Source organism: Chelonoidis abingdonii, chromosome 14 (assembly GCF_003597395.2).
Source record: "Chelonoidis abingdonii isolate Lonesome George chromosome 14, CheloAbing_2.0, whole genome shotgun sequence".
In the NCBI taxonomy this organism is placed as follows: domain Eukaryota; kingdom Metazoa; phylum Chordata; order Testudines; family Testudinidae; genus Chelonoidis; species Chelonoidis abingdonii.
This window is the reverse complement of record NC_133782.1, coordinates 16,492,479-16,520,473: the sequence shown is the minus strand read 5'-3', so window position 1 is coordinate 16,520,473 and position 27,995 is coordinate 16,492,479. Positions and strand designations below refer to the sequence as shown.

General features: G+C 46.1%; 1 long non-coding RNA gene across 1 annotated transcript; it reads right to left on the bottom strand.

The window, feature by feature from the left end:
* Positions 1-197: 197 nt before the first annotated feature.
* Positions 198-27,233, bottom strand: LOC116838661 (uncharacterized). The gene is made up of 3 exons (XR_004376968.2): positions 27,108-27,233; positions 26,750-26,832; positions 198-598 (listed from the first exon to the last, which is right to left on the bottom strand). It is a non-coding gene; the product is annotated as an uncharacterized LOC116838661 (long non-coding RNA).
* Positions 27,234-27,995: the final 762 nt, after the last annotated feature.

Genomic DNA, 27,995 nt, shown 5'->3' with positions numbered 1-27,995 from the left:
AACTGGTGTCCTTGCTGACAACAGAGATCAAAGATTAGGGGCCTGATCTAGTGCCCACTGAAGTCAATGGAAATATCACAGTGGGCAATGGATCAAGACCTTTCCCTTGCACTAAATTCAGGCCACCTTTGATGCAATGGGAATAAAGATTCAGAGGGGGCTCTGCCTGCCTCTTTATCTCCTGCCATTGTTCAACATGAACTTAATTATTACTTTATTAGACTCATTCAAAAAAATAATAGCTGCACTTGGGTTGAGAAACTGGCTTCTGGAATTGCCCCTGGGCTGCTGGGTAAGGCACTCAAGAATGCATCTTGAGACTGCCTCACTTGAGACACAGATACTAGTCATTAGCCCCATGGTGGATGATTGCAAGCTCTTTGTGACAGAGACACGCAATGCAGGAGGTGCATCCAATGAGGGGAAGGGGCAGAGCCTGTGCAGCCTGGGCTGGGCGTTGCCTTCTCCTCAATGTCTTCCTGTTACCAAAGGGGCTTCACTTCTCCTTTCCTTCTCACAGCATGTAGCTAACAGGAAAGCTGCTTCCATCCTGAGCCAGCGCACTGTGATCTCTCAGCACACACATTGGTTGCACAAGCTGCAAAGAGGGTCTCCTGTCACTTACTTGGATACCTTAGTGCACCCCGCCCCCAGATCTCACTGCCCAGCCTGTTCCTTCCTCCTCTCCATTCCCCTGCTGTTGCGCAAGAAGCAGCATTGTAGACACAAAAAGTGAATGGTGCAAGCGTTTGCAAGGGAACTTCAGAGAGGGAGGGATCTGATGTTCCCCCTATACATGGGGGTCATTTACGGGAGTTGCTGTCAACCAGAGAGGCAGTTTCTAAATGCAGCATCATATGTCCCCGGCTGCTGCCTCTTACTTAATCTCTGCTTCCTCAAATAGTGCCTGGTATTGGGTAAGAGCTTTTCTGGAGGTGACAGAAGCAGGGAAAAGGTGCAGAACAATACACTGACCATTTCTTTAATGAAGAAAATGGAAAGTTTTAATTTATTCAGATGAGCAAAAACAGAACCATTTACCCGATTTCTCTGTCACCCCTGGAAACTGAGAAAGGGATGAGGGGAGGAAGGGGGTTCTGATACATGCAATCAGGATTCATCAAAACTATTTCTGGTCTGGATTTTGCAAAGCTTCAATCCAGTCTGCATACAGAACCAGAGGTGAGCCAAGTTTTCACATATGCCTACGGTGGTTAGCTCTCCGCCAGCAATAATTGGTTTCTGTGGAGAGTTTATAAAGTGGAACCACAGAATAGCTGTAGTTTGATGAAGCTGGTAGCAAAAACCCATTTGTCTCTCTCTGTGTATGGGGTTTGAGCCCTAAGGTTTGGCAGGAGATTTGAAACAGGCTTTGGGAGCAAAGGCAAGAAGATTCTTCACTGAGCCTCACAGGCTCCTAATCATTATTCTTTGCATTCCAGTAGCACTTGGGGCCCCAATCAGTAATCAAAGCCGCCACTGTGGTAGGCAATGTGCAGGGCAAGTGCCCCAGAGGGCTTACATTCTGGGGCCCTGATCCTACAATGATTTAAGCATATGCTTAATCTTAAGCATATGCTTAATCTTAAGCATGCTATGTCAATGGGATTATTCATAGAGGTAAAGTTAACCATATGCATAAATATTTCATAGAATATCAGGGTTGGAAGGGACCTTAGAAGGTCATCTAGTCCCACCCCCTGCTCAAAGCAGGAGCAATCCCCAGACAAAATTTTATCCCAGTTCCCTAAATGGCCTCCTCAAGGATTGAGCTCACAACCTTGGGTTTCAGAGGCCAATACTTAAACCACTGAGCTAGCTCTCCCCCATGTTTGTAAGCTCAGTGCCTCAAATATTTATTACTTCAAAACCATTGGTACTAAGTAGGTTCCAATCCTACAGCCAGTAGTGTATGAGCATAGTCTACTTGTGGGAGAAGTCCTATTGATTTCCACAGGACTTCTCCCATGCATAAAGTTAAGAACAAGAGTACCTGTTTGCGGGATCAGGGCATATATATATATCATAAAAGTTCTAGAGGAAATATCTACATATGTCCTGATTTTCTCCATATCACCGTTTTATAGTAGCACCTAGAAGCCCCAATCTAATTCCTGCTCTGTTGGGCCAAGTGCTATACAATCAGAGACAGCTCCTGCTCTAAAGGGCTCACAGTCTAAATAGATTAAACAAGTAAAGGCAGGGGAAACAGAGGCGCAAACTCAGACTGAGTTACCTATGGTCATGCAGCAGCTTGCTGGAAGCAGCGGCGGCTCTAGGCACCAGTGTTCCAAGCGCGTGCCTGGGGCGGCAAGCCATGGGGGGCGCCCTGCTGGTCCCTGTGATGGCGGCAGTCAGGCAATCTTCGATGCGTTGCCTGCGGGAGGTCCCCAGTCCTGCGGATTCAGCGGCAATTTGGCAGCAGGTACACTGAAGCAGCGGACCTCCCACAGGCAAGCTGCCGAATCCGCGGGACCGGAGACCTCCCACAGGAAAGCCGCTGAAGGCAACCCGCCTGCCGTGCTTGGGGCCACAAAAAGGCTAGAGCTGCCCCTGGCTGGAAGAGCTGGGCCCCGAATTTCAGCGGGGAAGCCTCTCGATGACGTCACTTGTCGATGGCAAGCGACGTCATTGAGAGGTGTTGCTGCCGAAATTCGACGGCATTTTGGCGGGTGCTCCACCGCACAGTGGTCCTTTGGCTGAAAAAGCCAAGAAGGTTGGGGACCACTGTATTAGTCTGAACTACTCAAAGGCATATTGGATAAAAGGAAGTTTGGTACAGTTCAAAGCACTGGGATTGCCTGTGTAGAAACCTGCTGATTACCTCACTGCAGAGCTAACTCCAGGAACAGAGTGTTGCTGGGCAAAACCTCTTGACTCTTGCCCAGTGAGGGGGCCTCACACGAGACTGCATACATCCGATGTGTGGACTGCCACTGGTGGAGGCAGGGTTTGTGGGCTTGATTCTGATGCTGCCTCAATATTTTATTGTAGGGAGGATCCTTCTATATAGGAGGTGAGAATGGGTCTTTATTGCCATTGTTTTCAAGAAAGCAGATTCTCTGCTCTTAATTCTGTCTCCATCTGACAGATTTACAATCCTCATTGTCCTTTGTATAAACATATTATGCCACCACTCAACCAGCCTCTGATAGGACAAAGCACAATCTCTCCTTGCTTTCCCACATCGGAGCCCTGTAGGGACATGGCACTTGTGTGAGCATGACACAGCCCAACAATAGAGGTACTGTGCTGGCTGGTAGCCATGTGATGGGAGCTGAAGGAATAATATTGAACAACAGAGTTCATTATTGTTTCTCTAACATGCGAAACACCATAAAGGAAAGCACTCCAAGGTTATATGAATAACACTTCTGTTAAAATCGGAGCATAATAGCAGATTAGTTCTTTGAAATGCCAAGACTGAGGCCTGGTCTACACTAGAACATTAGGTCGGTTTATCTGTGTTGGTCAGGGGTGTGAAAAATCCACACCCCTCAGTGGTGGTGGTAAGTCAACCTATGTCCCCATGTAGACAGTGGTATGTCAATGGAAGAATTCCTCTATCACCCTAGCTACCTCCTCTTCGGGAGGTGGATTATCTATGGCGACAGGAGAACCCCGCCATTGGCGTAGATAGTGTCTGCACTGAAGTGCTGCAGCAGCACAGCTGTTCACATCCATACTTATGTCAACCTAGCTATGGATGTGTCTTCACTTACATTTGGCTCCCACCAACATAAGTGCCCCACTATGCCAACTTAAAAACACCACCTCCCCAAGCGGCGGAGAGTCATAGTCATTGTTAGGCCAATGCAGTGACAGCATGGACACTGCATTGCTTTCAATGACTGTTATTGACCTCCAGGAGCTGTCCCACAGTGCCCCACCCTGGCCTTTCTGGTCACAGTTGTGAACTCTGCTGCCTAGGGTTAGTTGACAGGAAGCCATCCCTCCTCTTTAAAGCCCTGCGAATTTTTGGAATTCTTTTTCCTGGTTGCCTGGCTTGGTGAGCACACCTAGCCACTCTCCACTGTTAAATGCAACTGCCCAGCTACACACTCCAGACATGCTCCTGCATGGAGTAGACAGGAGATATTGGATCTTCTGGGTCTGTGGAGAGAAGAAAGGCTGTGCAGGCACAGCTCTGATCCAGCCATAGAAACATGGACATCTATGAGCAGATTGCTTGGAGGATACAGGAGAAGGGCTACAACAAAGACCAGCAGCAATGCTGCAGGAAAGGCAAGGAGGCACACCAGAAGGCCAGGGAGGTCAACAACCAATCTGGTGCTGAGCTGTAGACCTGCTAGTCTTACAAAGATCTGCAAGCCATCTGTGGTAGGACACTTTCCCAGGGCACTCAGTGATTACTTCAGCAGGCACCATTGCAGTACCCAGGCTAGCAGTGTACAGCAGCTGCTGTGCTCTCTCTGCCTCTGCTACCCTCAGGAGTGAGATGTCAGCTAAAATCACTGTTTCCTGTGGAAAACGGTGCCAGTATTCATTTCCATTGCCATATATTACTAGAATCATGCAAGCGAGCTATTCCCCCTCATTTTCCGACCCTCCCAGAGAGCCATATTCACCATGACTGGTGCTGTGACTAGCACCATGCTGTATCAATCCCAAGCAGAAGTGAGAATGTAGTGCTTACAACTTGGATGGATCAAGTGGAGTGAGTTCAGTATCTTAAGTTTTGATTTCTGTCATGTATACGCTGACACGGGTACCTCTGTGTGTTGTATCTTCAGCTGCTGGCACTGTGGCCTTGACTGTCTCCCCCTCCACAGCCACAGAACACTTGAGCCAGATAAGGAGGAAAAAGAAGAGAACATGGGATGATATGTTCCATGAGATCCTACAAGCCAGTGCTTCCTCAGAGAATGAGCACAGGACCCAGATGATCACCCTTGCAGACAGCATAGAGAAGGAGAGAAGGGAGAGGAGAAAGGCACAGATAGGGTGACCAGATGTCCTAATATTATAGAGACAGTCCCATTTTTTGGGTCTTTTTCTTATATAGGCTTCTATTACCTCCCACCCCTGTCCTGATTTTCACCCAAGGAGAGGGATGTGCAGCAGGAGATGCTTGTGTTTCTCAGACATCAAACAGAGATGCTGCAGACCTGCAGGTTCAGCAAACCTGTGCTTGCCTCAAGCTGTAGCCCATAGGGAACTCAATATCAGGACATCCCTATACGTCCCTCAACATTCCATGTGGCATCAGGGGTCAATGCACTCTCTTACCACTCCATCCGGAGAGGGGAGGGGATTAAAGACAATCAGAGCTTCACATACACTAACAGCGGCTTTCACTGATCAGTGTATGTGTACCTGAAATGGAAGTGTGTATTCTTTCCCCTTCTTAAGTTCTGTTCCCTTAATTTACTACTTCATAACATATGCTGGCTGGTGCTTGGGGCTGTCAGACCTGCTCATTTCCTGTTACTTCACTATGTCACAGCACCCATCACATCACTCAGATAATATTCATTGGTGCATTGACAATGTATTCCTACACACACAGCAATCACTACAAGATTCAAACTAGGCCCTAAAATAGCAAGGCCAGGTAGAGCACACTACAGAAACACCTACTACTGCAGCTCACTATTAAAATGTTCTTTAAAAGCCTCCCTGAGCCACATACCTCTGCGCTGAGCTATTCTAATAGCCCTCATACTTGGCTGTTCAAATTCAGCCAACAGCCGCTCCATTCCCGCCCTCACCTCAAAGGAAACTTTTCCCCCTTCATTGATATTATGCAGGACACAGCAGGCAGTTATAATCATTGGGATATTTTTCTCACTGAGGCCCAATCTTGTAAGGAAACAATACCAGTGTCTCTTCAAACGACAAAAGGCACATTCAGCTGTCATTCTGCACCTTCTGAGCCTGTAGTTGAAATGCCCCTTGATGCTGTCAAGTGGCTGGAGTACGGCTTCATAAATCAGGGGAATAAGGGGCAGGCTGGGTTGCCCAGAATCATTATTGGCATTTCAACATTCCCAAAGATAATTCACTGGTCAGGAAATAAAGTCCCTGCTTGCAGCTTTCTGAACAGTCTATGTTCTTAAAGATGCTTCCCTGGCCAGCCCACATTGATGTCAGTAAAGCATCCCGAGTGATCTACCAGCACTTGTATAACCATAGAAAAATAGCCCTTTCTGTTGATGTACTCTATGGCAAGGTGGTCTGGTGCAAAAATAGGGATTTGTGTGCCATCTATCGCTCTACCGCAGTTTGGGAAACCCATTGCTGAAAAACCATCCACTATGTCTTGCACATTGCCAGAGTCACAGTCCTGAATAGCAGGAGGTGATTAATGGTCCTGCACACTTGCATGACAACAGTCCTTGAAATGGATTCCCCAACTCCAAATTGATTCCTGACTGACCAGTAGCAATTTGGTGCTGCAAATTTCTACCGTGCAATTGCCCCTTACTTCTCAACTGTCAGTATGGCTCTAATTTTGATGTCCCTACACTATAGGTCTGGGGCAAACTCTGCACACAGATCCAGGAATGTGATCTTGCGCATCCAAATGTTCTGCAGCTGCTGCTCATTATTCCAAACCTGTGTGACAATGCGATCCCACCAATTAGTGCTTGTTTCTCAGGCCCAGAGCCAGTGCTCCACCATCTCCAGCTGCTCTGTGAACGCCACCAATAACCTTTAATTGTTTCTTTCTCTGTCCCACAGCAATCTAGCCTCGAAGGAATCATCATGTTCCCCTCAGCTCCTCTAGTAGCTCTGCAAATACTGCAGGGTCATGCACTCTGTGCTTGCAATACTCATGACAATAGTGCAGAGTTGTGCAGATTCCATGCTTCTGTCAGAGACAGCTGACAGCAAGGAAGAACACACGGGTTTGTGGAATTTTGAAAAAAAGTCCTGAAAATTATGGGATGCTGATGAAATTATGGGCTGGAGAAGACTGCATCATGAGAAGTTCACCCCATGCTCCCAGTCACCCCAGCGTGACTCATTTTCAGGGCCGACTCCAGGCATTAGCTGAGCAAGCTTGTGCTTGGGGTGGCAGATTCTAAGGGGGGGCCATTCCTTCCAATCCTAGGGTGGCACATCCGCCTTTTCTTTTTTCTTTTCTCTTTTTTTGGTTCGCTCCAGCTGCCTGGCGCCCTGGTGTTTTTTGTTTGTTTGTTTGTTTTTTCCTTTGTTTCGCCAATGACTTTCAGTGCGCCACTGTAGGGGGGGGTTGCACGGAGGAGGGGAGCGCCCTGCTGGGAGCAGACTGCACGCTCTGTCTGCCCCAGCCGGTGCCAAGTCTGCAGCAAGCCCAGCAGCCCGCATCCTTCTCTCCCCGCTGACCAACGACTTTCAATTCACCTGCAGGCGGGAGCAGTGCAGAGCCCTCCCGGCAGGCGGCGCAGTGGGAGGGGCCGAGTGGCGATCACCCCATCTGAAGGAAGCCCTGGCCGCCCCCCTTCTCTCTCTTCTCCCTCGTTCCCTCCCCTTCGCTAGCCAGGGCGCACACTCCGCTGCTCGGGGCATGTCTGCAGCACAGGGAGTCCTGCTAGCCAGAGTGCAGCTGCCACCTGCCCAAAGGCTCACCAGCGCAGTCGGAGAAGGCAGCCGCAAGCCGCCAAGTGGCACTGAAAGTTTGCACCCTGGTTTTTTTTTGCTTGGGGCGGCAGAAAAGCCAGAGTTGGCCCTGCTCCTTTTGGCCCCACCAGGCATTGCAGGAACTTCCCAAGAGACCCTACACTGGAACGTGGCACGTTGCACAGCAGGATACTGATCCATGGTGCACTGCACTCTCCATCAATACAAGTGCTTCTGATGAGGATGCGCACCGCCGACACAAGGAGCTGACTATGCACACGACACACACAAGCAATGTAATAATTGCGGCGGCTGTATGCCAATGGAACTTGGAGCAACATCATTCAGGACTGTAGATATGGTCTTAGACTATCAGAATTCTAATGTAAAGGAGTGTTTTTTCAGCATCTTCTTCCCCCACTATCCCAAAAAGGGAAAATATTTTGACTTTCCATCCAAGTGCTGATGGGACAAGTGACTTCATCTAATAGTGCAGCATACGGCTCTCTGCTATATTGTGCTGGGACACCATACAGCAGCCCACCTAGTCTAAATGGCTCAAATATGAAGCTTGTAAAAAAAAATCTTAAATTTGTAATTTATCATTATAACTTGTGGATAAATACATTTGTCCTGATGCACTAAGGAAGGGAACAGTGTTACCTAGTGGATTGAGTACTGGCTCAGGAGATCTGGATCTGCTCCTGGCTTTGCCAGTGAGCTGCTGTATGATTCTGGGCAAACTATGTCACCTCTGTTTCCCCTCCTGCTCTTTGTCTTATCTATTTATAGTGTAAACTCTTCTCAATTGGGACCTCTGGGTGCCACGGTAACCCAAATACATAATAATTCAAGTATCGATATTACTGTTTGGCTAGAGGGTGGCCACTTCACTGATCATTAAAACAATGGAAGAGAAAACAGCTCAGCTGTTGAGCCGTGTGGTCTGCTAGAGAAGGAAATTGGAAACAAACAGTACACCTGGGTTCTGTTCCTGAGCGGGAGGGTGTCTAGTGCTTACCGCAGGGTGAATGGCAGCCAGGATTCCTGGGTCCTGCCAGTAACTCACATTTTATTAGTGGGGAAGCCAGTTCACCTCCATTTGCCTCAATCTCTCCATTTGGAAAAGAAGGGTAACACCTTCACAAAGGCGGTGTGTGGCTTAACTAATGTTTGCCAATCTCTTTGCAATCCTTACTCCTTTTTGTTGTACTTCTCATTTTTGCTTTGATTTTGTGTGTGTATTAATGAGAGGCTGAGAAAAGTGAATGATTCAATTGCAAGTGGCATCTCAAGCTCATGTTTCAATCTTTGTCTGTTAATATTTATTCCACACTTTAACTTCTCCTTAACCTCCCTTTGCTGGCATCTGCAGTGGCCCCTATTGGCCAAGACTGGGAGCAGCACCACAGGACAGCAGCAGCAAAAAAGACAAATCCTTGCCCATTAGCCACTTGCTTGTTACAGTCCAAGTCCTACTTTCAAAGGGTGGCATTGGCACCATGTTGCATTGAGACTCCTGGGAAATCAGCTGTGCTTCCAGAGCCTTCACGTTCTCTTTTAACGTCAGCCAAGAGCTCGTGATTACAAATTAATTTTTAATTAAATTAGATTTAACAGGATGATCAGGGAAGCCTTTAATAAAACCAACCACGTGCTGCTTTCAAAGAGAGAATGAAACAGACGGAATTTTTGGGGTGTTGGGCATAATGTGTCTGATCACATCTGGGCAGGTGACTAATGGGATAGGCTGTTGATGACTAAGTGTCTATAAGTACAGTAAATGATTGAGGCAAAGGGGTAGGGAAAAGGGAGAGGCAGTGCACTTTGGAGGGGAGGGGAGCATCCTCCATCCTTATGGGAGAGGGGCTCTCTGTCGTCACTATGTTGCAGACAGAACATTCAATCCCTGAGGAAGAAGGACCCTGCATCCTTATCTAGGAGCAGCATTATGCTCAAATCCTGGGATGGAGCATTTCACCTGACAAGGGACTATTGCCCTCAGCCCTGGAGGAGGGGATCACCCACATTATTATCCTAGGGAGCCTGCTTGCTCAGCCCTTTGATCAGCCCTTTAGCTCTTAAGTAACCTCCTTCAGTCAAACACAGCAAGCTGTGGAGACAGCCCAGCATGGATGGGGCCTTAAGGAGGGAAGGAATGGAGGGGGTGAAATGTGAAGGATTCATAAGCAAAGTGGGCAAACCTGAGGAGAGCTGGGCAGCCCTTTAGTTGTACGATTGTGGGTTAGGGGTTTGACAGCCAGCTACAGTGACAAGGTTCTGAGGCCTCAAGCCTTGAGGTAGTTGGATCTGGGGTCTCCGTACAATAGTCCTGCCTACAGCATATCATTAGATGGGGCTTCACCAGCAGACCCTTTTCTTCCCATTGCAGTTATTCAGGGCATCAAAACAAAGGCCACTTCTGCTTTTGTGAAGAAATTAAACAAAAAGCAGACTTCAGATCAGTTCCTATTCAGGCTCCAGCTCCAGCTCCAGGGTGACGGATGCTATCAGTAGTAGTCAGTTTAGAGCTGTTATCTAGACTGAGGGAGGGACTGTCTCTTACCAAGCGTATGTCCAGCACCCTGTACAAAGGAGTCCCAATCCTAACTGGGGCTTGTGGGCAATCCTTGTAACTCACTCTTGTAATGATAAGGAATTGATACAGCAGCCTTAAAGGGACATGTCTTTACAGTGGCCAGACACTGGCATGGATTAAATCCACCTGATGATCTGATCTTGAACATTATCTCAAATGAAACACAGACAAGCAGCCAGCTGTAGCAAGGCTTATCCTACTAGTTTGCAAAACCTGCAGCTGCCTCAGCTGAGAAAGGGATTGCCATGCCTTCTCCAGATTCCTGATTGGGGCTTGGAAGAACCAAAGAAGAGCTTGACCCCAGAAAATCCACTCCAGATAAGCCCCATGCTCACTGGGACTTGGGGGTTTAATTGGTGCTGCATAGATACCCAGGCAGCTCCGATACAATCAGTAAAGCTTAGAGGTGAACCTGCTTAAGCCACACAGGTGTGAGCTCAGTTGGCACTAATGTTACAGGGAAGGTTCTGATGAATCTATATTCTTGTGCTGCTTTATTGTGCTAGAGACATTGCAGCATACTGATTGCCATACCTTTGGAAATGCACCCAGGGTTACCAGCTGGCAGTGCCTGTGATCTAATTGTGCAACAGGAGCAGAAGACATTATCCCTTAGTTTTTGTTGAACTGTCACTTAGATGTTTCACCGTATAGGAAGTGACTTTCTGGGATGCATAGGGAGTGATGCTGAGAATAATTTGGAGGGAGGGGGGAAGCTTGGTTCTGATGTTTCCAAGTAAATAGAGATAAGACGTATAGAAGCTCCTCTGGAAGGGACATTAGCAAAGCCTCAGCAAATTAGTTTTACACCGGAAAATCGACATGGAATGGAAACAAGGTGTTCAAAGCAAGGATGCGCTTTAACTAGGCACAAAGCCGAGGCGATTTGACAAGAAATGGAGTTGGTTTCAGAGTAACTAATTCATTTCCCCTTATCTTCCCTTGGCAGGAGCTAGCTGCTTAAAGACCACTTGATGTGCGCCTGCAGCTTCTCCCCCTCCCTCCTTGCAGGAAACAAAAGTTAGTTCTGTCACAAACTACTCTGGCTCCCCATGGGCCATTGAGAAATGACTGAGGGTACGTCTTCACTACCGCCCGTATCGGCGGGTAGCAATCGATTTATCGGGGACTGATATATCGCATCTCATCTGGACGCGATATATCAATCCCCGAACCCACTCCTGTTGAGTCCAGAACTCCACTAACGCGAACAGTGGTAGTGGAGTCAACAGGGGGAGCCGCGGACATCAATCCTGCGCCGTGAGGACGGTAGGTAACTTGATCTAAGATACTTCAACTTCAGCTACGCTATTCACGTAGCTAAGTTGCTTATCTTAGATCGATCCCCCCCCAGTGTAGACCAGCCCTGGGAGTTCATTGGGGGTTTCTCTGACACCCCTGCATTCTGCAGGGCTCAGGAATATTTGCTCTCACTCTAAGGCGAGGTCTACACTTAAATCTTTTGGCAGTAATGTCCTTTAGGGTTATGATTTTTATGACCTTTCTATGCTGATAAAAGCCCTAGTGTAGACGCAGTTATATCAGAATAAAAGTGCTTTTGCCAATGTCATTTATTTTACTCAGAGAACTGATACTAGCTATACCCACAGAAGCATATTTTTTCTTGGTATAAGCCTCATCCACACTATGGGTTTGCCAAGCTGTATGTCCCAGTACAGCTATGCCAGCAAACCTTTTCTAGCTTAGCCTAGGCCTAAGATGTTCTCTTCTCCCGTCACAGGCTCGCATTCCCAGCAGCTCACTAGTCACAGTGGAATCACAGCAGGAGATATTTTACTCTGTTGCCCAGTGTCCTCAGTTCATCTTTCTGAGGAGATTCTCTTTCAGTTCACCCAGGTCACAGGCATCTTCCCCTCAGTTCCCCGAGATCCAGGCATCCCCCTGCTTCATCCACACTGGTGCCACTGTTTCATCTCTCAGCCTGATGGGTATTTTTGTCTCCCTCGTGCTTGCCCTCTGCATTCCATTCAGAGACTACTCATACTCCAAACATGACATGTTCTGCCTAATGCAGGACAGTTTGTTTCCCTTAGGATCACAGAAGTCAGAGACTGGAAGTCCTATTAGAACATTCTTTCTCTTCTGTCAGATGCTCTCCATCTTGTGACAGCCTGCAATCCTATCCGCTGTGCCGTGTGCCAAGTCCTGGTGACAGCCCTTCCAGCTCCCCAGCCAGGACTTTGGAACAACCAGGGAAGAGGCTGGCGCTGATAATCTGTTTATACTGAGCCTACTGCATGCTAGGAGTGCTGCAGCTGCTAGCTTGCACCTCAGTGCTTTGATGTGTGTTCCCAACAGCCTCCTGGTAAACACCTTTGCTCTGGACTCCTCAGTTCATTGTTTTTCCTCTGTTCCATCTTTTAGATTGTAATCTCTTCAGAGAGGGGACTGGCTCCACTGTGTGTGTCTTGTATGGCACCAAGTACATCACCAGCTCTAAATAAATGACAACAACAACCTGGGACACAACCCAAACCAGGCCTCCGGCCTTGCGTTCCACCTGACTCTAAGGAGCTACATCCCCTGGCTTATCATTTAGAAAAATGTGGCACATTTTGCTACAGAGACGACCCCTCTGAAAGATAGACAGTGACCTGGCTTGTCAGCTTGGCTGTTGGCATCTGCTGTGGAGGTATGATGACCAGACATCCCATTATTATCGGGACTGTCCCAATATTAGCGGCTTTGTCTTTACAGGATCCTATTACTTGCCACCCTGTCCTGATTTTTCACACTTGCTATCTGATCACCCTATGTGGGGATGGCCTGCTGATCCAGGTGGATGGTCAGCACTTCACAACACATGTACAAAGCTCATGGCATCGTCATCGGAACCACAGGCACAGTGTGGACCATGCAAACTGGCCTTTTGGGGCAGGAGTGAAAAACAGGCACACCGAGTACAAACCTATTCATGTCGTCTGAATGAACATTGTAACTATTCCTCAGCTGGCCGTGAGAACTGCAATTGCCAGAGGCAAGGATTAATACAATCTATCTTGGCTGATGAGACAGCTTCTTCTCTAAAAGAAAGTCCATTGATGCAATACAGAAAGGCTGGTGGTGGACTAGCATCACATGGTATCATTTAAGCAGAGTCCAGCCTAGTGGTGAAAGGGCTTTGAATGTTGTCCTGTGAGGAACATGGTTGAAATCCTGTGAGCTTTGAAATGGATGGCTCAGTAAGAAAGGAGGAGACTCATCCAGCCCAGCATTAGCCACCTGGCCATGGATGATTGCTAAATACATACAAATGGTAGCAGAGAACAGCCACATAGTGGATAGCCTAAGCCCTGGTCTATGCTACGAGCTTAGGTCAAATTTAGCAGCATTAGATCGATTTAACCCCGCACCCGTCCACACGACGAAGCCATTTTTGTCAAGTTAAAGGGATCTTAAAATGGATTTCTATACTCTTCCCCAACGAGGGGATTAGTGCTGAAATCAACCCTGCTGGGTCAAATTTGGGTAGTGTGGATGCAATTCGATGGTATTGGCCTCCGGTGGCTATCGCAGAGTGCTCCATTTTGACCGCTCTGGACAGCACTCTCAACTCAGATGCACTGGCCAGGTAGACAGGAAAAGCCCTGCGAACTTTTGAATTTCATTTCCTGTTTGCCCAGTGTAGCGAGCTGATCAGCACAGGTGACCATGCAGTCCCAGAATCACAAAAGAGCTCCAGCACGGGCTGAACGAGAGGTACAGGATCTGATCGCTGTAAGGAGAGACGAATCCGCGCTATCCGAACTCCGTTCCAAAAGACAAAATGCCAGAATATTTGAAAAAATGTCCAAGGACATGAAGGACAGAGGTTATAACAGGGACCCGCAGCAGTGCCACATGAAGCCTACCAAAGAACCAGAGAGGCAAATGGCCGCTCCAGGTCAGAGCCCCGGACATGCCGTTTCTATGATGAGCTGCGTGCCATTCTAGGGGGTGTCTCTACAACTACCCCAGCCCTGTGCTTCTTTTCTCCCCCCCTCCCCAGGCTACCTTTGCAGTTATCCCCCCATTTGTGTGATGAATGAATAAAGAATGCATGAATTTGAAACAACAATGACTTTATTGCCTCTGCAAGCGGAGATCAAAGGGGAGAGGGGAGGGCAGTTGACTTACACGGAAGTAGACTGAACCAAGGGGGTGGGTTTTCATCAAGACGAAACAAACAGAACTTTCACACCATAGCCTGGCCAGTCATGAAACTGGTTTTCAAAGCTTCTCTGATGCACAGTGCGCCCTTCTGTGCTCTTCTAACCACCCTGGTGTCTGGCTATGTGTAATCAGTGGCCTGACGATTTGCCTCAACCTCTCACCCTGCCACAAATGTCTCCCCCGTACTCTCATAGATATTGCGGAGCACACAGCAAGCAGTAATAACGATGGGAATACTGGTAGGTTTCAGAGTAGCAGCAGTGTTAGTTTGTATCAGCAAAAAGAACAGGAGAACTTGTGGCACCTTAGAGCCTAACAAATTTATTTGAGCATAAGCTTTCGTGGGCTACAGCCCACTTCATCGGATACATAGAATGCAATGCCCCTTTGCCATGTACATTGGCCAAACCAGACAGTCTTTATGCCAAAGAATAAACGGACACAAATCTGACATCAGGAATCATAACGTTCAAAAACTAATAGGAGAACACTTCAACCTCTCTAATCACTCAGTGACAGACATTAAGGTTGCAATTTTGCAACAGAAAAGCTTCAAAAACAGACTCCAACGAGAAGCTGCTGAACTTGAATTAATATGCAAATTAGATACCATTAACTTAGGTTTGAACAGAGACTGGGAATGGCTTGGTCATTACACTAATTCAGTGACCCCAACCTTTTTGTTTGGCGGGCGCCAGATGAAGGACCATGGTGGCAGTCGAGCATCTGCCGAAATGCCACTGAATTTCGGCAGCATTTTGGCAGCGACACCTCTCGATGACGTCGCTTGTCAGTGGCAAGCGGAGTCATCGAGAGGTGTTGCCGCTGAAATGCTGCCAAATTCTGCTGGACGCTCAACCACCGGCCAGGACGCGGGCGCATTTAGATGGCCCCTTGGGCGCCATGGCGCCCGCAGGTGCTGCGTTGGGGACCCCTGCACTAATTGAATCTATTTCCCCATGTTAAAGTATCCTCACACCTTCGTGTCAACTATCCAAAATGGGCCATCTTGATTATCACTATAAAAGTTTTTCTCTCTTGCTGATAATAGCTCGTCTTAATTAATTAGCCTCTCACAGTTGGTATGGGTACTTCCACCTTTTCATGTTCTCTGTATGTATAAATATCTTCTTACTGTATGTTCCATTCTATGCATCAGATGAAGTGGGCTGTAGCCCATGAAAGCTTATGCTCAAATAAATTTGTTAGTCTCTAAGGTGCCACAAGTACTCCTGTTCTTTTTGATGGAAATATTGGTTTTTCTGAGGTATAACCGAGTCAGTAAACTGCACCAGCAAGCTTTTAATACTTCAAAGGCACATTCTACCACCATTATGCACTTGCTCAGCCTATGGTTGAACAGCTCTTGATTAACGTCCAGGCTTCATGAGCCATGGGAGCAAGTAGGCTGGGGTAGGTGCGACCGCACTGTGCTGCCGACTGGGAAAGCAGCAAGAGGCAGAAGCCTCCAGATGGCATAATATTCCAGGCAGGAGTGAATCTCCATTAGACAAAACTTAAAGAAGAGAATGACCTGGAGTCATTCCCATTTTTGTCCAGACACCCCAGACCAACCTCACCGAGGCCGGCCAGGAGCACCCATGTCTGCCCAGACACCCCCGACCAACCTAACCGAGGTCAGCCAGGAGCACCCGCAGGATGATGACTAGCAGTTGTATTGCACCGTCTGCTGTCCGCAAGGCAAGGGGATGCTGCTGTGTAGCCTCTGCCAGCAGCACCCAGGAGACATACGGCGACAGTGAGCTGAGCAGGCTCCATGCTTGTCATGGTATGTTGTCTTCACGGGTAACCCAGGCAAGAAATGATTCTTTGCTATTGCTTTCATGGAGGGAGGGAGGGAGGAGGGCTTGACGACATGTACCCAGAACCATCCGTGACAATGTTTTTGCCCCATCAGGCACTGGAAGCTCAACCCAGAATTCCAATGGGTGGTGGAGACTGCGGGAACTGTGGGATAGCTACCACAGTGCAACGATCCGAAAGTCGACACTAGCTTTGGTACTGTGGACACACACCGCTGACTTAATGCACTTAGTGGGGACAGGGCCGGTGCAACCATTTAGGCAAACTAGGCGGCCGCCTAGGGCGTCTAGTGGTTGGGGGTGCCTGAAAGTCCCCTCAGGCGAGGAGGTGGAGTGGAGGTGAGCTGGGTGGAAGGTCGCATGGGGAGGGCTGCCCGCAGTAACAGGGGGGGGACGGGCGCACAGTCACCTATTGTCCCCGCCCCAAGCTTACCTCCACTCTGCCTCCCCGCCGATGAGCACACACGCCCAGCTCTGTAGTCTCCTCAATCAGCGCCAAGCCTGTGGCATGCAGGATGAATTAGGCAGCGCCGGCTTCTCAGTGGAGGAGGCGACGGAGTGAAGCTGGGAGATGGCTATTCCAGCAGGCGTTAGCTTTCTGTGCGGGGAGGTCTCCCCAGGCAGGGATAGCTTGCCGTGGATGTGGGGTGTAGGAGCTGCAGGGAAGTCTCTCCAGGTTGAGGGTTAGCTTGCCATGGCGGCGCGGGGGGAGTTCCTCCCCTGCAGGGTAGTTCTGTGGCTAATCTCGGGGGAGTCTCCCCGGGGGTTAGCTGCCATGGTGGGGATTGAGGGGAGAGGTTTCGCTGTCTCTCATGGGTATAGCTGCTGCGGGGGTCTCCCGGTAGGGCTTTGTGGGGGGCTCCCCGGGTAGGGGGCTGAGTTAGCTGCCGTGGGGGGAGGCATGGTTAGCTGGGTGGGGGGTGCAAAGTGGAAGTTTCACCTAGGGCGCAAAACTTCCTTGTACCAACTCTGAGTGGGGACACACACAAATCGACTGAATCAAATCAATTTCTAAAAAATCGACTTCTATTAAATTGACCTAATTTCATAGCGTAGACATACCCTTAGAAACCTGGCTGTGAGAAGATTAAACATTTGTATGTCATGTCCCTCCAGAAATTGAAAGACTAGTTGTGTGAAGAGCTTTGACTTCCAGGGAACTGAGCTGTAAACAACAGCACACGATCTAGGATTGGAACAGTGTAACATATCTGGACATGTAGAAATCTTCCACACAGACAGTGCCAGGCAAGGAGCTTGTCAAAGGGACATCTGCAGCTGTTCCCTTTTCAGGCTGTTTACTCTGCGGAAGGATTTACCATCTGTGCAGAAAAACAATACACACACTCTAGAAATCAGTATCTGTCAGAGGAGGGATGGTCCTAAGGCTAAACAGGACTGGCAAGCAGGAGATTTGGATTCTGTTCCTTATTCTGCTACAGGTTCTCTCTGTGACCAAAAGGAAGTCACTTAACTGCTCTGCACCTCACTTTCCTCGTCTTCATAAACGGGGATAACATTGCTACTTCAGAGGCGCTAGGAGGGTTAGTTTGTTCATGTTTCTATGGTGCTTTGAGATCCTTGACAGCAGTGCTAACGCAGAACAAAATAGCATTCAATTCCTCACCATTTCTAAAGCTTTGAGAGCAGATCAGGCCAGTCTCTTTTATGCATGGAAGCAGCAGGAGTAGAGAGCCTCTCACCAATATCTGGAAAATTGTCCAAAGAGCCAGTTCACATTGTGTTCATCTCATATCCAAACCCTAGAGGTGTTCACATGATAAAGGCCTGACCCTTATTTTCTGATCTGTCATGAGCTACCCTGGAGGGTATGTTGGAAACGTGGCTCGAGAGCGATCGAGATTAATTTTATCCAGGGATTAACTAAAACTTCCTATCCAAGAATCCCCAGACTTTGTGATCTTTAAATTCTGATATGAATTTTGAAGCTTGAGTCCATCTCAGTAAAAAGGGTGCAGGCTAAGGCCTCAAAAGAAAATCTACCCTGGCAGTTTTGCTTTTCAAGTCTAGGTAGCTTATTTATATGGTATGTTTCCACCATGCAATATATTCTTCAAAACTTTTGTTTTCTTAGGGCTTGTCTTTGTGCACTGTGACAGCTACGCTGCTGTAGCACTTTAGCGAAGATGCTCCTGCACCGAGAGAGCTTCTCTTGTCAGCATAGGCGCTGACTCCATGAGTGATCCAGGGCTGGAGCACCCACAGGGAAAATGTTAGGTGCTGAGTACCCACCAGCAGCTCCCCCATTACCACGCCCCCAGCGCCTCCTGCTTGCCGCAATCAGCTGTTTCACTGCAAGCAGGCAGGAGGCTCTAGGGAGAGGGGGGAGGAGCAAGGGGGCGGAACAGGGTAGGAAGAAGCAGTAATTATGCTGACAGGAGCAGCTCTCCCCTCGACTTGGCTCTGTCTACACAGGAGGTGGGGGTTAAATCAGTATAACTACATCACTCAGGGGTGTAGATTTTTCATACCATGGAGTGATGTAGCTATACTGATATAGGTCTGAAGTGTAGACCTGACCTTAGTCACAAGCAGTAACACCAAACCCATGTGAAGGAATAAAGTGGAAGGAAGAGGAAAGAAGGAATTGTATATCACACATAGGAATGAGAGAGTATGAGCCCTGCCTACAATCATGTATATTACAGCCAGGAACAATGTGAGCTTTCCCATACAGCCCTGCCAACATAGCTCAGTCATAACTTGCAACAACCTAAATGCTATTCCAATATCAGTCTTCTCCTCAACAGAGATTCCCAAGTGTCATAAATGCATGCTGTGATGAGTGGATGATCACATTCATTTTAGTTATGACTTAATGCACAGCTAAAGAACAGTGGTGCAGGAGCTCATTACCTATCACCTTGCTTGTTAGGTGTATTTTGCATCAATTACAGAGACAGCAATTGCAACTCTAAACAAAATTAAGCAGATTGATTGTTGTTTAATAGATTCCATGTGAATGGGAATTCCAAAATCCTATTCCCACCCACTTATATTTAAACTTGGTTGGGCCTATCTTTAGAACGGAGACCACCACCTCATTGCATATAGTCTGCTCAACAACCAGCAGATGATAACAGCTTCATACCATGCTGGAAATAATTCTGTAACCCAGACAACGCTGGGCGTCCAAAAGGTTCAAAGTGCTTAAATTATACCTGCTTCACTGCAAGAATGCTGTTCTGTGTTGATTGGGGTTTGTTATTTTGGAAAGTATGGGGGGAAACTTTCAACAATCGCAATAGAAAAGAAATAAGTAAAATCCACAGCTGCTTCAAAGCACAAAATGTGAGGACAATGGCATTTTCTCTGAAGAGGCGCTTGCGCAAATAATTCTGAGCCATTCTGGTTGGGCTTGTGTTCCCCACTCCCTTGAGTTTTGGGCTTGTCTACACAGGTACATTCAGGAAAATTAATCTTAATTAACTAAAGGTGTGAATGTAAAGTGGATTAATTAAACTGCATTACACCATGTGGATACTCTCATTCAGCATTAAATGGCCTTAATTCGGTTCAGTACAGTAAATCCTCACTTAATGTTGTAGTTATGTTCTTGAAAAATGTGACTTTAAGCAAAACAACATTAAGCGAATCCAATTTCCCCAGTAGGTTTCAGGGAAATTTTTTTCACCAGACAAAAGACTATTATACATACGAATATATGTACACACACAGTATAAGTTTTAAACAAACAATTTAATACTGTGCACAGCAATGCTAATTGTGAAGCTGGTTGAGGTGGTGAAGTCAGAGGGTGGGATATTTCCCAGGGAATGCCTTACTGCTAAATGGTGAACTAGAACAGCTAAGCCCTCCAGGGTTAACACACGGTTGTTAATGTAGCCTCACACTCCACAAGGCAGCACAAATGGAGGGAGCGAAAACAGCATGACAGACAGAGACAGACACACACGCTCTGTGTGAGACAGAGGGAGATGTGCATTGCCCCTTTAAGTACGCTGACCGCACTTTCAGTACATCACCTTTTTAAGTAGATCAGCAAGTTGAGACAGCAGTTGCTACGACCAAGCTCCCTCTGTCCTGAGCCCTGTTGTGTCCCCCACACTCTATGGAGATTGGGTAAGTGGGGGGCAGGAGCTGGGAGGGGAGAGGGGTACTCTGACATTAGTCTCCCTCTTCCCCTGCCCTGCACAGCAAGCAGGATGCTTCCAGGAATAGCACATGGCAGTGGAGGGGAGGGACAGCTGAACTGCCAGCAATTGATAGCCTGCTGGGTGGCTGTAGCACAGGGAATTTAGGGGAGAGGGGAGCTGATAGCAGGGCTGCCAGTTCACCTACATTCAAAGCATCCACCAGCTAGCTCCAATGGGCTGCTCTTTCTGCAAGCAGTGGACAAAGCAGGCAGCTGCCAAACAATGTTATAGGGGAGCACTGCACAACTTTAAACAAGCATGTTCTGTAATTGATCAGCAACGTAACAACGAAACAACGTTAACCAGGACGACTTTAAGTGAGAAGTTACTGTATAGGGTTTGTCTACATGAACATTTAGTTCACAGCAACCTGGGGTATGAATCTACCCCACACTAGTCTGCCATGGACTAACTGTCTGTGTGGCATCTGCTAATGTGCATTTCCAGTTTCTAACCAGTGGACCAAATTTGGTGATGAATCCTGGTCACGTGCCACCTGAGGCATGTTGCACATAGACGAAGAAGAATGTACTTCGATCTTGTGCTGTTTCAAAGAGGCTGGGGGGCAGGGGGGAGGAAGGTAGATTCATACCCCAGCTTGCCACAAACTATTTGTTCAAATAGAGAAGTCCTTAGCTCAAAAGTGGATTAAGAAACACCGAATTAAAGCCACTTCAATTCTGAATGAGAGTATTCACACAACAGTTTGATGCAGTTTAACTAACCCACTTTAAATTCACATCTTTAGTTAATTCAGATTAACTTTCCTGAAATGTCTGCATGTAGACAAGCCCTTGAATGCAAAGGAGATAAAAAAATTCTCAAGCACAGCTCAGTCAAAGCCTATGAGTTTCATGTCACATTTCACATGATCTTAATGCACAACCACAAATTGCCCCAGATGGGTCATACGAAACTGGTCTCTGGTTTGCTCAAAAGATTCATGAGCCTTAATCTATTATCCCTGCCTGTGGAGTGAACGCCAAATTTATAACAAAACACTAAAGCAGGGGAGGTTTGCAAACACCTCTTTAAAGCTCAGTAAGGTTTTTGTGTTAAAAAGTTAGGATTCAGGTCACAGATGAATCTACAGGGGTTGTGGTCCAGAACCAGTGTAATATGAGGGATTTAATCCTGTTTGGACAAAACACTGAATTACTGTAAGATAAATACCACCATCAGTTACTCTGGTGTATAACTGTGTTGACTTATATAGGAGCAGAATTTGATCCTACAAAGGATCTAGTGTCAAATTAGGGTCCCACTGAAGTCAGTGTTTTTCCCAGAGCACAGTAGATATGTTGTGAACACCACATTCTGAATTTAACCACCTTTCACTGAATATCGCCATGTTCAGTTCCCTCATTTTAATCATCCCATTGTAGTTATTTACACCGCAATACTAATCTAGCCATTTCTGATTTGTTATTTCTCTTAATTTTGCTGTCATTATTCAGCCCTAAAATATCTTGTTTTTGTTTGTATTGCCCTGTAATGAGTCACTGTCTTATTTAATTTAATTTAATCATAACTGTTATCTTTTCATTCTAGTTTTTTTCCACTTGGTTACTCATAAGACCACAAGATATAAACAGGACGCAGTTGCTTGGATCACTTCTGCATATTTTTTTCAGTATAGCATCAAATCACGGCAATTCATTCCATAATCTTCACTTTCCCGAGAACTGGATTTCTTTTTTTTTAATGGAGAAACAAGGGGGGTTGTTTGTTTATGAAAAGTATGTGCTTTTCACCAGAAATTTTGAGATTTAACTGAAAACTGGGTTGGCCAAAAACTAGTTTTCAGTCACAAATTTTGGTGTTTTTGTTTGAAAATTTCTCATGGAACACCCTTTCCCCTCCCCCATTTTCCAGTTAGTTCTATCTCCAGCCCCTTTGCATTTGCTGGGGGTCTTGAGAGATGAGGGTCTCTCTCACTGGACCTCTGCTGTTTCTTGTTTCAGACAAGCCAGGAATTCCAGCAGGAGCAGCCTCTCATAATATCTTGGCACTTCCCCTTAAAGAGCCAGCTGAAACTCGGAACCTACTAGTCTTTTTTTCCCCCCAAACACCAGAAAGGTTTGGTTAAAGTTTAATTCAAGTTTTGGAGGGGAAGAGTGTGATGTATTTAGATAGTTCCTTAATTTATGCTTTTGTTTACAGTGTACTGCATCTTTAAACCTCTGAAGACTCTGCTGTCTGCTAAGTTGGGGAGTCATTTTGTGTTCAGTTTAGTGCAGCGCAGCCTACCACAGTGGACAGACAGACGGACAGACAGACAGACACACGCTATTTTCATAAGTAAAGATGTGTGAATAAACAGCTGTGTGAATAAACAGCTTTCCATGGACCAAAAAGTAAAAATAAAATTCATTTCAGTTCATAAGTAAAGATGTGTGAATAAACAGCTTTCCGTGGACCAAAAAATAAAAATAAAATTCATTTCAGTTCAAACTGAAACTGTTTTTTTCCGTCAAAAAGAACAGGAGTACTTGTGGCACCTTAGAGACTTAACAAATTTATTTCAGCATGAGCTTTCGTGAGCTGCTGTAGCTCACGAAAGCTCATGCTGAAATAAATTTGTTAGTCTCTAAGGTGCCACAAGTACTCCTGTTCTTTTTGCGGATACAGACTAACACGGCTGCTACTCTGAAACATGTTTTTTTTCCTGTTTTTCTCATAGAAACACAAAACTGAAAAAAGAAAAATCAGTTTCAAGAGAAACATTAGTTCAACTCCAAATTAATATTATTTTTTTCAGATTTTTTAGTTTGGGGTAATTTTTGGATTTTTTTCTCAGCTTTTTCATTTGTTTGGTTTTAAAACTAGATGCTTTGAAACAAAAATTCAAAACATTATCTATTTCGGGGGTGGAGGGGCGGGAGATCTGTTTTTTTTCCCCCAGTCTTTTCACCAAATTTAACCCAAGTTTGTGAATAGTTTTGGTGGCCTGAAAAAATCATTTTTCACCAAATTTACTATTTGTCAACATTTTTTTGCCCAGTTCCACTTATAAGGCATTTATTTCTATTCTTTCTGTTTTTGTTGTTCCCTTCTTCTAAACAACGACTATGCTGACTGAATGTGTCTGTTTCCTTTGTGTGTGAGAGAAAATTGAACAGTTCAGGGAAGCTTGTATGTTTCATGAGCCAATATGGCAATTGTTACAAATGGTCTGTCTAAAGGAACATTTACTTTGTGTCAAGCTGGGGCATAAATCTCTCCTGCACTAGCCTGCTGCATTCTACCTGTCCATGTGGACCCTGCTGCTATTCACTGCAAGTTCCCTAGTGCGGTGACTAGGCTTGACAGAATTACAATTTTTTTTTTTAATAATTTCTATTTTTTAAAATTTTCACAGCTGCAGGAAACTATCGGGAGGTCAGATAATGGGGGGCGGGGTGTCAGAGAATAATTATTTAATGACAGTAGGTGTTCAGAGTCAAAAAGTAAAAGCTTTATAACCATTAAAACACAAGCCGTCAACAGAGCATGTCAAAATTTACCTTAAATCAAACTCTCATTTCAAGTTCTCAAGCAGCCTTTTTTTTATTTTATTTTTTTAAACTTTGCCCATCTGTAAATTTCAGTTTTCACCGATAGAAATATTATTAGGTGGTTTGTGTCTGTATGGAGAAATCAATGTTCATTGGCATTTATCATAGAAACCGAATACTTCCAGGCCTACCTTTGATCTAGTGCATTAAAATGCACTAGAGAACTTCTAGCGCACGGCAGCAGTGTCCAGATGGATACTGCTTGCAGGGCACAATAGTGTGGAGTACATTTACATCCCAGCTTGCTGTGCGCTAAATTTTGGTACAGACAAGCCCTTAGATGCAACCTGTGTGGTATGTAAATGTGAAGTGGAGATGAAGGATCTTTGCCTATATGCACTTCTGACATGAAACAAAGACTAAAGAATCTTCCATACTGGCATGAACTGCAAAACCTGAAGAGTATCTGCAATGAATCTGCATTAGACCAGAACTATTTAGGGTGACCAGATGTCCCGATTTTATAGGGACAGTCCCAATTTTTGGGTCTTTTTCTCATATAGGCTCCTATTACCTCCCATCCCCTGTCCTGATTTTTCACACTTGCTGTCTGGTCACCCTAGAACTACTGATACTCGATACCACAGAACTGCTAAAGAATGTTGCCTTTGCCAAGGAGTGTTCAGTAGGCTGGCTATGCTGAACAGAGGTCCTTGGAAAGGTTTGCACTGGTAACCTGGGAGCAGACATTTAGAATGCTGAGTTCTGAGCACTAGGATTATACCTAGGTGCTGCTGGGAATGGTGTTAATGTGATGAGCCTTTGAGTCAGCAGAGCCAATCCCTGTGCAGGGAGGTACGAGGCACTGTGGCGCTGGGAATGCCATCTTGAGGATGGGATGCAAAACTGAACTACTTACCAGTGTGGTCATTTAAAAATCCTGTGGCTCCTTTTGCAAAAGTTAATGTCTGTACTGAAGTCAGATTCCAGACTGGGTAATTCCACTCTGCCTTTCTAAAATTCCCCTGCTAGTTTCAAACAGATGCAACGTTCTTCACTTCCCCCACTAAAAGACTGCTGTGTTCTGTTGACCATTTGCTGTGTTTCACTCCAGAAGTAGCTGCAATCCAGTGGAACGAATGACAACACTTGGGGCAATCAGTAAAATCCATGAAGTACTTTGGACTCTGTAAGCATGGAAGGTGCCAACCATGCGTAAAGACTGTTACACATTATCACATGGTGCAGCACTCCATGGTAAAAGGCTAATCAATGTTAGAAGAGGAGATTGAGCTTCTATAATAGCCTGTAAATATGGGCCAGTGGATAGGTCTGCTGATGAGGAGGCAGAGGTCCTGGGTTCTGTTTCTGGCCCTGCCACTGATATGCCATGTGATCTTCGGCAAGTCACTTAAAATCCGATCCAGCTCTCACTGAACTCAGTGGATGTCTTTCCTTTGACTTCTGTGGGAGGTGGCTTGGGCTGTTAACCGCTGTGCCTTAGTTTCTCCATTTCTAAAATGAGCATAACGACACATACCCAGCTAAGTATCATTAATATGTATCATAATGGTCAGTTTCAAAGGGAGATGTGTTCAAATTTCTCTTTTCTTTCAACACATCTAAACCAATGGATCAGCACATTGATCAATCACTTTATACCGGATCCAGTGCCAGGCAACTGGGAGTGTTGGAGTAAAAAGAAATAAAGTCAGCCACAGCACAGAAAAGCATGATCAATGAGAGAGAGAGCTGTAGCTGGGTCTTCACTCAAGGGCAGAAGAGTGAACGTAAAATCAATTACTTTAGGAGAAACAATTTACTGAAAATAATATTTTTTACTGAGTACCAGCCAATTCAGTCCTTGGGCTCTTTACCACTTAGTGCCACTTGCCATGGGTTAGTACTGCAATGTGGCCCCCTGTCTGTTGAGACTAAACCAGCTCCTTTCATAAGAACACCAAAACGGCCCTCAGCTGGTAACAAAACCCGCTGATTCTTCTGCACTGATACACACAGAATTTCCAATCTATTCTAACAGTAACATCCTGAATGTATATAGCATCTTGTATTCTGAAAGATCCCCAAGGGCTTTTATAAATTAAGCAAGCTCAGATACAAAATATGGGCCAGATTCTATCACTACATTAGGTTAATAATGATGATGTGTGAAATGCCAACAATGTGCTTAGCAGTGTGTAATACACACCACTGTAAATCCAGTGTTCTGAATTTACACCAACGTAACTGAGTGCAGAATCTGACCCTCCATACACTGAACCACAACTGAAATGCAGCCACCTCTGGGATAGCACACTGCAGCTGCTCAGCAGCAAACAGCAAAATTAACTGAAGAATACAAATGAATAAAGTTCCTGGGGAGTGTTATTAAGCACAGCCTTGAAAACAAGCAATGACATAAAATTCAATTGGGGGGGAAAAAGATGATCCTTGGGGAGAAATGCTTTGCTCTTTCTGCCATTCGTAGACCTTCTGAGACTCAGTAACGCTCACAAAGTAAAAGAATCCCAGTGAAGCTTTTTTTTGGTCTCCGTTCAAGTTCTAACAAAATCTGTTTACTGAACTTGTTCACCCCTTTCCTGGAATCTGCCCTGAGTTTCCCAGAACTTTGTATCATGTGGCTCTTTGGTCATTAATAACTGAATATGACACAGCAGTTTAGACACACAGCAGCCGCCCTTCACGTTAAAGCAGGCGCCAGGACAGAGCACAGCACACATAAACATTTCAGCTGGGGCTGCAGGACTCAGTCCTGGAGCAGCGCTGCCGTGAAGCAGCAGCAAGCAAAAAGGGCAAAGGCAGGAAGTGAATCATCAGAATACAGTACAGCGCGCAGAACATGACCAGAAAGGTCTGCCTCTAGCTGACGTTCGGTGAGAACAAGTACAGTACCGACATGTGGCTTGAGGTTCCATTCTGGCTTCTAGATTCAGACCCCACTGTTGTTTACATTGAAAACCTCCCTTGCTAGCCAGCTGTGGATTAAAAAGCACAAGTTCAGTATTAACGTGGGGCAGTGAATTAGAGGACCTCTGAACACAGGGCTGCCCTGCTCTATCCACCCACCCACACATTTATGTGTATAGCCTTCCTGGCTTTTGACTGGAAATCTTTGGCTTTTAACCTGGAGGCCTCTCCAACCCTTCTTCTCCCCCTCTGGCCTGTTTCAGCACTTACTGAGTGTCTCTGGCTTCTTCCCTGCCACTCCCCCAGCCCTTTCGCCTCCCCCAGCACACTCCTATTCAGTCACCTCTTCTCAGGATAGCTGAACACAGCCACGGAATTTCGAAGGGAAGTTGAGTCCCAGCTTCCAAAGGGGGCAAAGCTGGAGTTGGTTTCAGGTATATCCTGCCCCCACACAGAATCACCACAGACTGTACTGCCTGGCTCCGGTGATACTCTTAGTAGAAATTATAAAAAAATTTTTTTTTAAGTCAAGGATAACCCTGTGTCCAGCCAAACGTTCCTCATGCAATTAACCAGGTTCCGCTGGGTATGGCTGCGTGTGAGCAGCCATACTGTCAAGCATACCAGAATGACTGCTGAATTGATTCAAACAGTTACTACTCTCCAAGGGCCAAATTCTGCCCTTTGCTACACATGCATATCTCCTGTTAGCCCCAGAAGGAATTCTAGATGTAAGTAAACACATACATACACACACACACACACGGAGACAGAATTTAGCCCCTATTCAATTCCTTGCTTTGCTAATCACTTTGATTTCACTAGAGTTATAAAATGCTGGGGATCGGAGGAGGAAGAAGGAAAATGTAGCTCCTGGGATGCGGAAAGGGGTAAATAAAATCAATCAATGACCTTCTTGCTCTCTCTCATTCCCAACCCCCAGCTTCTCTTTGCCCACCTCTCTCTGTCCTCTCCAAGGTATTTACACTAGGGAAGGGTAAATTCATTTTCCCCCAGAGTCTCATAGACTTTAAGGTGAGAAGGGACCATTGTGATCATTTAGTCTGACCTGCTGCACATTGCAGGCCACAGAACCTCACCCACCTGCTCCTGTAATAGACCCACAACCTCTGGCTGAGTTTCTGAAGTTCTCAAATCATGGTTTAAAGACTTTGAGTTACAGAGATTCACCATTTACACTAGTTTAAACCTGCAAGTGACCTGTGCCACA